Raw genomic sequence first — 12,793 nt, forward strand, 5'->3', positions numbered from 1 at the left:
ATTGGGCTCAATTGGAGCGTAAATTTCATGATCACTTCTTTAGTGGAGAAACCGAAGCGAAATTATTGGATTTAGCATTGATTAGGCAAGGACGTGATGAATCTTCTTCGGATTATTTCAAAAGATTTAAAGAGATTAAAAATCGGTGTTTTAGTTTGACAATTTCTGAAAAAGATTTGGCGGATTTGGCATTTAATGGTTTACGTTCTTATTTGAAAGGGAAACTTGAGGGCTTTGAATATCATACCATTAATTTCTTGCAAGTCAAAGTCATGGGTTTAGAATTTAAACTTAAAAATACCAAAGATACTTTCAAGCCTCATCGGTCCAACACACACATTCTTGATCATGATTCGGATGGTTCGGACGATGATAGTAAGGAAGTATATGCCGCCGAATTTGTTTGGCCATCAAAGGCCAAACCCGGTTCGGTTCTGTCTCTCAAGCCGATTCAAAAGAATCGGCAGGAGGAGCCGAAGTTTACTTTTGATGTTTCTAAGTGTGATCGGATTTTTGATGAATTGCTTAAGAATGGTAATATCTGATTATCGCATGCTATTCCATCTCCCGACGAGCATAAATGACATGCATATTGTAAGTGGCATAATTCTACATCTCATGCTACTAATGATTGTAATGTTTTTCGTCGACAGGTGCAATCGGCCATTAATGAAGGACGATTAGTACTTTCTGAGATGCAGATTGACAAAGCTCCTTTCCCTGTTCATACACTGGAATTGAACAATCAAAAGGTGCTCATTCGGCCGGAACAAGCCGAAGGAGCCAAGGGAAAGCATGTTGTCATCGGTGATCCAAGACCGATGAACACAAGTGACAAGATCCTTGCCCGAGAAGTTATCAAAGAAAAAACTGATGATGGGAAGAGTACTCTGAAGATCATTGTCAAGAATCCCAGATTCGGGGGGCAAGGGAGCTCTCCACCAGAAAATCGGTCCGCTGATCAGGCACGACCGGTCAGCCCGGTGTCTACTACCGGTCAAACCGGTCCGACCCGTCAGACCGCCCTGGTGACCGTCCTCAGACCTTCAAGCCGAAACGTCCGGAAGTGGGTACTTGGAAGACCAACGAAGTGAAGGTGCAGGGAAGAACTGCTAATCAAAAGCCCACCTTCAACCAGTTGTTGAACAAGTATACAAAGGCCGATCAAAACGATCGGCCGTTAAAAAAGAGACCGCGTTCACCGCCACGTCAAGATCGTCCAGCGTCCCCAAGGAGGGAATCCAGCAGGCGCAGAGGTGATGTTGTCACGTTATATCCTCCTCAGAAGATGTATGCTACCATGCCATGGATGCCACCGGCTTCAAATGCAACAAGTCCGGCATGGGAGCATGGGAGGATATGGATGCAGTGTTTCCCGATGCCTTATATTCCACATTATCAAGGGGAAAGCTCCAGGATGCCAGTGCATGACCGATTGGGACCACGCCAATCCGGTCCAGGGCAGCAGGTTGCACCGGTCAGACCGGTACACACTGACCGGTCAGACCGGTCTCATCAGAAGCCGGGTCAAGCTCCTGTTCCAAGGTTTGAGTATCGCGTCAAAGAAAGGAGAGGGGAGCAGAAGACCGTGGTTGATTCAGAAAAGCCCAAAGCCGATGTTATTCAAATCGGTGAAATCGAAGTGCCCATAAGAGATACGGGCAAGAAACCGATGCATATAGATGCATCGGTTGACGTTCCTTTGCAAAAGCCGGTCATGGCCAATGATCATGAGGCTGGTAGCAGCAAAAGCATAGCGGACAAGTACCATCAGCCTAGATGGTGCCCTTCGGGATTAACTCATACTCAAAAAAGGAAATTGCAGCGCCTCCGCAACAAAGAAAAGAAGGAACAGGAGAAGGAGAAGATGAGGGATGAGGAATTCAACAGATACAGGCCTATGTTTCCTCAAAATAAGGTATGGAAAGCTAAGGCAGCTGACCAGCCAGACAGACCGGTCGGACCGCCACAACCGACCGGTCAGACCGGTCATGAGGGCCGGTCAGACCGCTCTGACCAACCGGTCAGACCGGTCGAGCCCAGTGTAGAGGCAATAGCCGAATCGGTGCCGCCCGTTTCAGTTCCTTTTGTTGATGAGGCCCCAACAGTTCCTCTAACAACTGAAGACGAGGAATTTGTAGACTACGAAGTGTCTCCAGAGCGCACCAATATGGAGATCAATGTGGTGCACTTATCTTCGGATTACTTCGTGGTTCCGGAGGAGGATTTGGCTCATCTTCAATTCGGGCCACGTGAAGCTGTGTTCCAGAAGCCAAGCGAAAAGGACAATCATTTGAAGGCTCTTTATATGAGGGGACACATCAACGGGAAGCCAGTGACTCACATGCTAATAGATGGTGGGGCCATTGTAAATCTTATGCCCTACTCGCTATACAAGAAGCTCGGTGGCCAAGACGAAGACCTGATCAAGACGAACATGACCGTCAGTGGTGTTGGAGGGAACGAGCCCCTTAGCGCCAAAGGAGTTGCTTCCATGGAGCTCACCATTGGAAGTAAGATGCTTGCTACAGCTTTCTTCGTCGCGGAAGTGCAAGGTAATTACAGTTTGATTCTTGGGAGGGATTGGATTCATGCAAATCAGTGTGTTCCTTCTACCTTGCATCAGTTTCTTGTTCAGTGGATCGGCGATGAGGTTGAGATGGTCCATGGGGACACTTCATCCTTTGTTGCTTTAGCCGATTCGGATTCAATTAGTGCACACGACAACGTCAAGTGTTTATCGGGTGTGGATCTGTCCGGTTATGATTTGATCAGTTGCACTAAGGATGGCTTTGGTTCTGCTGTGCTAAAGCCGATGAATAATCGGCTAAATCATTTAATGTAAATCAGATGAGTACAATAGAAATTCCAGAGGTGACCAGTTAGACCGCCAGTGCCGACCGGTCAGACCGGTCCTGTCCCATTTGGCGCACAAGGCCTACCGATCAGACCGGACACCCCGACCGGTCAGACCGGTCTAACGCAGAATGACTGCAGCAGAGGCTAGATCAATATCGGGCGCGTACGAACAATATGTGTGAAGCCATTGAAGATTCTGGTGATCTAGATAAGTTGGGCCAAGGGTTTACATCGGCTGATCCTTTAGAGAAGGTAGATATTGGTGATGGAACTATTCCTAGGCCGACTTTTGTAAACAAAAATTTATCGGTTGAATATAAAGCCGATTTGGTTAATTTATTAAAGGAATATATTGATTGTTTTGCTTGGGAGTATCATGAAATGCCTGGTTTGAGTCGTGATCTTGTTGAGCATCGTTTGCCAATTAAAGCCGGTTTTAGACCTTATAAACAACCGGTTAGGCGTTTCAATCCCATTATTTATGACCGAATTAAAACTGAAATTAATCATTTACTTGATGCTGGATTTATTCGGTCTTGTCGTTATGCTGATTGGATCTCTAATATTGTGCCCGTTGAGAAAAAGGATTCGGGAAAAATCAGAGTATGCATTGATTTTAGAGATCTTAATAAAGCTACTCCCAAGGATGAATATCCTATGCCTATAGCCGATATGTTGATTAATGAGGCTTCCGGACATCGTATCATTAGTTTTCTTGATGGTAACGCCGGTTACAATCAAATATTTATGGTCGAAGAAGATATATCTAAAACGGCCTTTAGATGTCTAGGATTTGTCGGTTTGTTTGAGTGGGTGGTTATGACTTTCGGTTTGAAAAATGCGGGTGCTACTTATCAAAGGGCTATGAATTTAATCTTTCATGATTTGATTGGTGTCATCTTGGAAGTGTACATTGATGATATTGTCATTAAATCGGCCGGTTTAGATCATCATTTAGCCGATTTGAGACTTGCACTTGAAAGGATGCACCGGTATGGTTTAAAGATGAATCCACTCAAATGTGCTTTTGGTGTATCGGCTGGAAAGTTTCTTGGCTTCATTATTCATGAGAAGGGAATAGAGATTGATCCTAAGAGAGTTGAAGCCATGAAGAAGGTTGAAGCCCCTACATGCAAGAAAGATTCTTGAGAAGATTTATATCTAACTTGTCCGGGAAGATTGATGCTTTTACTCCTATTCTTCGGTTAAAAGATGAAACCGAATTTACTTGGGGGGCAAAACAGCAAGAAGCATTTGAGAAGATCAAGATTTATTTGTCTTCACCACCCATACTCAAAGCGCCTAGGAGAGGAGTGCCTTTCAGACTTTATGTGGCTGCTGAAGACAAAGGTATTGGAGCTGTTTTGACTCAAGAGACCGAAGGGAAGGAATATATTGTTACATATTTAAGCCGACGACTTATTGATGCGGAGACAATGTATACATTTATTGAGAAGTTGTGTTTGTCTCTTTATTATGCTTGTACCAAGTTGAGACATTATCTATTATCTAGTACTTGCATAGTAGTATGTCAAACCGATGTGATCAAACATATGTTACAGAAACCGATTTTGAGTGGTAGAATCGGTAAGTGGGCTTATGCTTTGGTTGAGTATGATTTGGCTTGTGATCCTTTAAAATCTATGAGAGGCCAAATTGTAGCGGATTTTATTGTTGAGCATCGGATTAATGACAAGCATGATTTAGAAGTCGGCTATATTACTTGCACACCGTGGAAATTATACTTTGATGGATCGGTTTGTGATGATGGTCAAGGGATTGGTGCTGTTCTTATTTCTCCGAATGGTGCTATTTTTGAATTTTCAAACCGATTGGAAGAAGAGTGTACAAATAATCAAGTTGAATATGAGGCTCTTCTATTTGGCTTGGAATTCTTGCAATCCATGGGCGTGAAACATGTTGAAGCCTTTGGAGATTTCCTTTTGGTGGTGCAGCAAGTATCTAAGGTATGCCAGTGTTATAATGGTTCTCTAAATGCATATCTTGATAAATGCCTCGATATTGTTTTCTCTTTCGATGAATTTATTATCAAGCATATTCCGAGGGAGGAAAATGAAAAGGCAAATGCTCTGGCGCAACAAGCATCTGGTTATAATGTTACGAAAAAATATTTCAACATTCGCAAGCCGATGCAAACGAAAGCGGAGTGTCTGGTGCTGGACGCACCGGTCCGACCGGTCAGCGAAACCGGTCTGACCGCCCAGACCGGTCTGACCGGTCCAGAGACCGGTCTGACCGGTGATGCGGCTGCTGATTCTGATTCGGCCAAGAAAGTTGATTCAGTTGTTTCGGCCGAAGCTCAGGATTGGAGGGTCCCTCTTATATCGTATTTGAGAGATCCTGGTCGTGGTGCAGAGAGAAATATTCGGCGTTTGACTTTTAAGTATGTTTTAATCGACCATGAACTTTACCATCGAACTACCGAAGATTTGCTCCTCAAATGTTTAGACTCGGATCAGGCCCGGATTGCTATGGATGAGGTTCATGATGGTATTTGTGGTACTCATCAATCGGCTCCTAAGATGAAGTGGTTACTTAGAAGAGCCAGTTTTTATTGGCCCACCATGCTATCCGATTGTTTCAAGTACTATAAAGGATGTGAAGAATGTCAGCGGTTTGGTGATTTGCAATTGGTGCCTGCTGCGTTGATGCATCCTATTATTAAACCATGGCCGTTCCGAGGTTGGGGGTTGGATTTCATTGGGCAAATTAATCCTCCATCTTCAAAGGGGCATCGCTTTGTGTTGGTTGCTACGGATTATTTCACTAAATGGACCGAAGCGGTTCCTTTGAAGAATATGACGCATAAAGAGGTAATTGAGTTTATTACTGAGCATATTATTCATAGATTCGGCATTCCACAAACTTTGACAACGGATCAAGGTACTTCATTTATATCAAAAGAGGTGTGTGCCCTTGCCGAATCTTACAAAATTAAATTGCTCAATTCCTCTCCATACTATGCTCAGGCCAATGGGCAGGCCGAGTCTAGTAATAAGATTTTGATCAAACTTGTTAAGAAGAAATAGAAGAAAATCCTAGGAAGTGGCATGAAGTGTTATCCGAAGCATTATGTGCTCATCGTATATCTAGACATGGTTCTACTAAGGTTACTCCTTTTGAGCTTGTGTATGGTCAAGAGGCCGTTTTACCCGTTGAGGTAAATCTGGACGCATATAGGTTGGCAAAGCAAAATGACCTCTCCGCTGTTGATTACCATGATTTGATTATGGATAATATTGATGAGGTGACCGATAAGCGTTTGAAGGCTTTGAAGGAGATTGAGAAAGATAAGCTTCGGGTGGCCAGAGCTTACAACAAAAAGGTAAAACTTAAATCTTTTCAGGTTGGGGATCTGGTTTGGAAGACAATTTTTCCTCTTGAGATGAAAAGCAACAAGTTTGGCAAATGGTCGCCAAGTTGGGAGGGTCCATACAAGATTGTCAAAGTTATCTCCGGAAATTCGTATATGATGGAGACGGTGCAAGGTGAACGTCTACCCAGGGCTATCAATGGGAGATACTTGAAGAAATTCTATCCTAGCATTTGGCAAAGTGCGTGAAGACGAAGACGGCCGGTATTGAATATCGCCCTTAGTTTTATTTTTTAGAGTTGTATGCCTTGTGTAAAACATGTACATCAAGATAGTTCTTGCTTTTTGGTTTGTGAAACTCACCAAAAAGCGGGGGGGCATATGTTGACAGCCAAATTTGGCATCTGCTGAGGTCGACCGGTCTGACCGGTCAGGCCGACCGGTCAGACCGGTCTGGTCTGTACAGTCCGAGTAGAATTAGGGTTTTTGTAAATAGTCCTCATGTAATCGTACTCGTGAAGGGGTACGTCTTCCCCGGCCTATAAATATAAAGGCTAAGGCCGATTCAGGTTATTCCCAAACGAATCAATACAAAAATCGCATTACTTTTATCTCTCAAACCCTAGCCTTTTCCAACCATAGATTGCTTTCTTCCTTCGTCCCGGCGACGTTTGAAGACGTTCTGAGTGGCCTGCCGACCTCAGAACAACCCTACGATCACGAGCTCCGACGGGGTCCCTCCCGAGCTCGCTGTTCTAGGTTTCCAGCGAGCTCCTGCTTGTACCGGTCAGACCGGTCGGCGGTACCGATCAGACCGGTCTGCCCAGGATTTTGCGGGTGTTGATCGTTTTGACGATCGTCCGCGCGTTCTAGCGCATTCGAGTGTGTTGGCGCGATTCTGTGTCAACAGGGCTCCTAGTAGAATGTTGAATAATCTTTCTCTGTTGAGTGTTTGCTATTGTATAATTTTTTGTAATCTTGGAACTTTGTAATTTTGGCTTAGAATGGTGTAATCCAACCGAAGCTTTTCCGGCTCCTCGCTTTTCTTTTTCTGCTCTTAGTTCTCTTCCTTTGTTCTTCTCTGTTCTTTGAAGAGCAGATGAAGAACATAGAGGAGAAAGATGAAGGTCGTGGAAAGAGAAACGGAGAAACGAGAGAGCAGAAAGATAGGATGAGGAGTGGAAAAGCAGCCTGTTTTTTTTTTGCGCAAAAAAATTATTTAGTACCGGTTTGGATTTCTGACCGGTACTATACTGTCACGTTTAGTATCGGTTGTAGTGACCGGTACTAAACTGCGTGCACTTTAGCACCGATGAAGCAGTACCGATTGATAAACCGGTACTAACTAGAGCTTTCTTACCCGTGCAAATGATAGTTTTTATAGCAGTGTGTAGTACGTTTTGATTTGATGAGGACGTGTTGTTTACCTATTTCTAGGCCACATGCCTATACGGCCACATAAAAAAAAATGAACCATTTCCATTTGCTACCTGCAACTGCTGTGCTCTGGCATCGCCGCATCGGCTTGGTCAGACCTCCAATTCTTTTATGCGCATTGACTCGACTCGACAGGCAGGTTGCGCTACAGTGCATGTCGCGCACACGCAAGAACAAGGGCAGAACAGGCACCGTACGCCTGTACGATACGAGGTCTAAATAGGCCTGTTAATGGGTTGGGTTGAAATGAGTTTTATGGAGTGGGTTTTGAAATGGAGTGTGTTTGGATGAGTTTAAATGGGTTGTATTAGTTAATGGGGTGGGTCGGGGCGGGTTCTATATAAATGCGGGTTGAGGCGGGTTGGGGTGGGTTGAAATGGATACTTTTTTACAAAATAGTATAACTATATATAAATGTGGGTCCCACGTGAGAGCTGGACTCTGAAATTAAAACCACGTGTTTATATCAGAAAATTTTATCGAAATTGACTGAATTTTGTTGGAGATGATTCAGTACGACTGGCAGCTATTTTGTGCAAAGCAGTGTGGCTAGAACTACCTGTGGGCCCCACATGAAGAGCCGGACCCTGGAATTAAAACCTCGCGTTCACACTATAAAATTTTATCGAAATTGACTGAAATTTGTTGGAGATGACTCAGTACGACTGGCAGCTACTCTGTGCAAAGCAGCATGGCTAGAACTACACGTGGGCTCCACATCAAGAGCCGGACCCTAGAATTAAAATCTCGCGTTCACACTATAAAATTTTATCGAAATTGACTGAAATTTTTAGAGATGAATCAATATGACTGACAGATACTATGTGCAAAATAGTGTGGCTAGACATATGTGGTCCCCACATTAAGTGTAGAACCACTAAATTCCTCTGCATAGTAGAACCCATGGATTTTTATGGATTACCCATTTATAATTGGGCGGGTTGGTTAGAGTTGAGAAATTAACTAATTGGGTTGGGTGGGGTTGGGTATCTAAATATGTTAATTTTGGGTGGGGTTGGGTATGGTGCGGGTTCCAACCCATTAGCAGGGTAAGGCCTAAAGAATAGAAGTATACCATACCGTCGTCTACAACGCTCTGTTCGTATCCGTATCAAGGTTAACCTAACCGGTGGGAACCGATCCGGTCCGGTCCGGTTCCGGTTCCGGCCGGTACCCAACCGGCCAAAATTCAAATTTTAAATTTGAATTCAAAAAATGAAAAATTCCCAAAAAATTCCTAAAAATACTTTGAGGTGTGATGAATCTAATGGTGTCAAATTTTCTCAAAAATTCATTCATTTAGTATAGTTTGTGGGAATTTAAAGTTAAATCAAAAAAGAAAAAGAAAAAAAATGGGCCGGCCCATGAAGGCCCACCGATCAAACCGGTCAAACCGGCCGGTAAACCGGTCAAACCGGTCGGTAAACCGGTAAAACCGGCCGGTAAACCGGTTGCACGGGAGCGTTTGAATTTCAAACCGGTCAAACCGACCGGTAAACCGGTAAAACCGGCCGGTAAACCGGTCAAACCGGCTGGTAAACCGGTCGGAAACCGGTTGCACGGGAAAATTTGAATTTATTTGAATTTGGATTTGAATTCAACCGGTGTCCACCGGTTACCGGCCTAACCGGTCCGGTAAACCGGTACCGGAGGGCGGCGGTAACCGGTTTCCGGTTGGGAAATAAAACCCTGATCCGTATAGGAATGTTCGGCGTGCGTGCAGCGCCCTTTTCAGACTTGAGTCGTTCTGCCGTGCCGGGAGCCGGAGCAAAAAAAATTGCGGCGTGATGATGCTTGAACGGGTAGTTTTCCTTGCAAGGAGGATGGTAACAGTCACTCTGCAGCTTTACGCTAGCATGCAGCTTCCCACTTCCGGATAAGGCGACAAAGGTAGCTAGCCGGGAACCCCTATTCCCTCCTTTTTTATCCTCCGGTCTAGTCGATCAGCGCGGGCACTGGGCAGCGCACAGTGCTTTGGATCGAGAGGCTTCAGCTATAACGACACGCCACTAGCATGTGATGAATGGCTCCCAACGTTGAGAGTGGCTGGAGCAACTTTAGTTTTGGGGCCGGTGCGTCTCTGCCGGCCGGTCGCCGTTGCGCCACGCTGCGCCGCCGGTCTCACTGCCGGGGGCTGACACCCGTCCATCATCGACTAGCAGCTAGCGAACACCGCCGGCCGCCTCACAGGCGTCGCGTGCTCCGCGCGCGCGACTCGCGACGACGCTGCTGGCTGCCTTCCGGGGAGCGCGACGTGCCGACGTGTACGTATAGTACAGGCTACAGGCCAAACCGCCAAAGGCTGCTAGCGGCGACAGATTCTGAACCAGTGCAACAGCCCTATTTGGTTTGTACAGTAGCACACGCAACATAAATTTTAATCAATAATTAATAGTATTGAATAAATGTAGTTTATAAAATTAACTTCACAACTCCTGCACTCGCGAGACGAATTTAATGAAGCATTTGGCTGTACGATCAGAAGTTGGTTATTGTAGCAAATCATCAATTAATTACTATTATTAGATTCGTCGCGAAAAATTACACTTATTCGTGAAAAAAATTTGCAAAAAAAAATTATTTAGCAATTTATGCATGTAAGATTCTTTTGTAGCGTGAGTAGCGCGAGTGAAACCAAACGGTATACGGTTGAAGCTACCCGCGATTGAAATCTTTGATTTTTTCCCGGTACGTGGCGGCGACTTGTGCTAATAAGCCAGAAACGTTGGGTCGTCGGCGCTGGTAAGCGGTAGCCCATGTTATCCCCTCGCCACACACACACAGTCACAAACAGAAACGCACCGATATCTCTGTCGAAATCGACAGCGACCAACCCGGTCGTCGGCACCCGACGGCACGTGCCTGCGCAGAAGACGCCGGACGGCCGGCCAAAGTGCCCAGGCCGACCAAAGTCACCCAACCGAGCGTTGCGCGCTGCCATCGCAGGGACACCACCACCACTGACCGTCTAACCGTTGCGGATGGCATGGCCGTTGTTGCCGGCGGGCGCCTCTCGGCGGCTGCGTGGGCGCCCGCAGAGGCGCACGACGAATCGCGAGACCACCCCCCCCCCCCACCCATGTCCATCCACCCATACGGCCTACCACGCCGCGCCGCGGTGTCGCACGACCGAGGCCGGTGGCCCGGCCGGGCGGCCGCCCCGGTGGCCACAACGGCGTGGTCCCTGTACGTTAGCCCTGCTAACGGGCAAGAATCCAACCCATTCCCACCCCAATCCAAAATAAATATGTTTTTTTTACTCCACCCCACCCCATTTCAAATTAAGTTATTCCCAACCCAACCCAACCCAACCCACCATGTCTTGGGTTGCCATGGAGCTACTCCCGTGGAATTGCCATGGATAATTATAAAATAATTATCAAAATAAAAAAATGGTGTTTTTTTTATTTGCTAGATCCACTTGGTTAGTCGCCAGGAACAGATTGCATCCACAATGTTCTACTTATTAGAAAAAAAACAGTTACAAATTTATGTTCATATAAAGCGAGAAGGCAGAGTTTGGGGCCACGCTGTGCAAAACATCTTTCGTTGTCAGTAGATCCTTCAAAGTAGTGAGTAATGGTAATGCAAAAAAAAAGAAAGTTCCTAGCCTCTCTTGGCAGTCTACCACGCAAGCATACTGACCATCCATGTCATCGTCCAGTTTACATCGTTGGCCATCGTTTACATCTTAGATTGTGCCATGACCATGAGTCCATGAGTCCCACCATGTCTTGAATCAAATTATTCAGGATCTAGATGTACTGAATTCAGAGCATCGTCAATCAAACGGACTTGGAGCTGAACATTACATCCTAATCCGCAATAACCTTCCAACATACTGCTATCGACACGGCAAAACATGATTAAGACAAAACCTCCAGCCAAGAACTTCCTTGAGCAGCGAGATGTGGGATACAGAGGAACTTGCTGCGTAAGGGGTGTACTCCATATCCTGGCGAAAATGTATAGAAAGTGGTAATTAAGCAACAAATAGCCAGGCTATGAACATGTGAAAAAGAAGTTACCCAGGACAACAGAGCCAAACTACTAAGATCAGGCAGAGCAAGGAGAAGAATCAAAATAAAATAAACAGAGAGAAAGCATGCATGGATGCATTCAATATCCTGAGAGAGGATATCCCATACTAGATGTCAAGACTTCTTGCAGCAGCTCTAGGAGGTGCTGTAGGAGGCTTGATAGTACTAGGTATTGTCATAGTTGCAATTGTACTTTGCCTGTGGCATCACAGAAGAACTTCAGACTCTTCTGAAAGTAGTTCATCAGGTCAAGCTCTACCAGGTATACAAGGGTTTGCTCCAGGATGACACAATTATAGCTGTTAAAAGACGGCATTCTCCTCCTAGCCAAGAATTCGTTCAAGAGGTAATATAATTTTACAAAACAGGAAGAACCTCTCCTACAGATGTCCTAATTCCCAACAAAGAATAATCATAACCATCCATATGCCAAGAAATTTCCTTACAACAACTAAATTTGGCTCCAGTCTTTGATGGCTTTGTTTACAAAACACAAGTAGAAACTTAGAATAAGCTGGTAAACGATTGTACTAACCTGTGCTAGTCAACCACAATCTGAGAGCAGTCTTCATTGCCTGGGAGCTTATACAACCAATCCTTAACACAAACAAGGGCTTCAAGGGTTTCATGTGTCATTGAACTCCGATTATCACTAAGAATCCGACCACTCAAACTAAATGCTGACTCAGAAGACACAATGCTCAATGGAATTGCAAGGAAGTCTCGTGCCATGGTTGATAGGATAGGATACTTGTCTTTATTTGTCTTCCACCAACTCAAGATCTCAAAGTTTTCATCATCTCTCACATGTTCATCTTCCAGATATGCATCAAGTTCCGATTTTTGAGTATTGCTAGCTCTCTTTTGATTTCTAAAGTGGGCAAACTCTTGGTGCATTCTTCTTTTAGCTAGCACAGGTGAACCCATAATGCCTCTAGATACAGTAGTATATACTAGATCTACACCATTTGTCCTAACAATCTCTTCATATTTTCTAAAATACTTAGTCATCCATTCTCTAGCTGAAGTCATGCTTGTCCCAATATCAACAAAGTAGTTGCACACCCTCTGATAAAAGAATTCCAAGAAGTCCATCTTCTTTCTTGGATCAAGTACCGTTGCA

At 44.9% G+C, this 12,793-nt stretch overlaps 1 long non-coding RNA gene across 1 annotated transcript; it reads right to left on the reverse strand.

Annotated features, from left to right (window-relative positions):
* Positions 1-11,233: 11,233 nt before the first annotated feature.
* On the reverse strand, positions 11,234-12,317 carry LOC120649964. Its single transcript, XR_005665426.1, has 2 exons — positions 12,206-12,317; positions 11,234-11,585 (listed from the first exon to the last, which is right to left on the reverse strand). It is a non-coding gene; the product is annotated as an uncharacterized LOC120649964 (long non-coding RNA).
* Positions 12,318-12,793: the final 476 nt, after the last annotated feature.

This window comes from Panicum virgatum, chromosome 9K (assembly GCF_016808335.1).
Source record: "Panicum virgatum strain AP13 chromosome 9K, P.virgatum_v5, whole genome shotgun sequence".
Lineage (NCBI taxonomy): Eukaryota > Viridiplantae > Streptophyta > Magnoliopsida > Poales > Poaceae > Panicum > Panicum virgatum.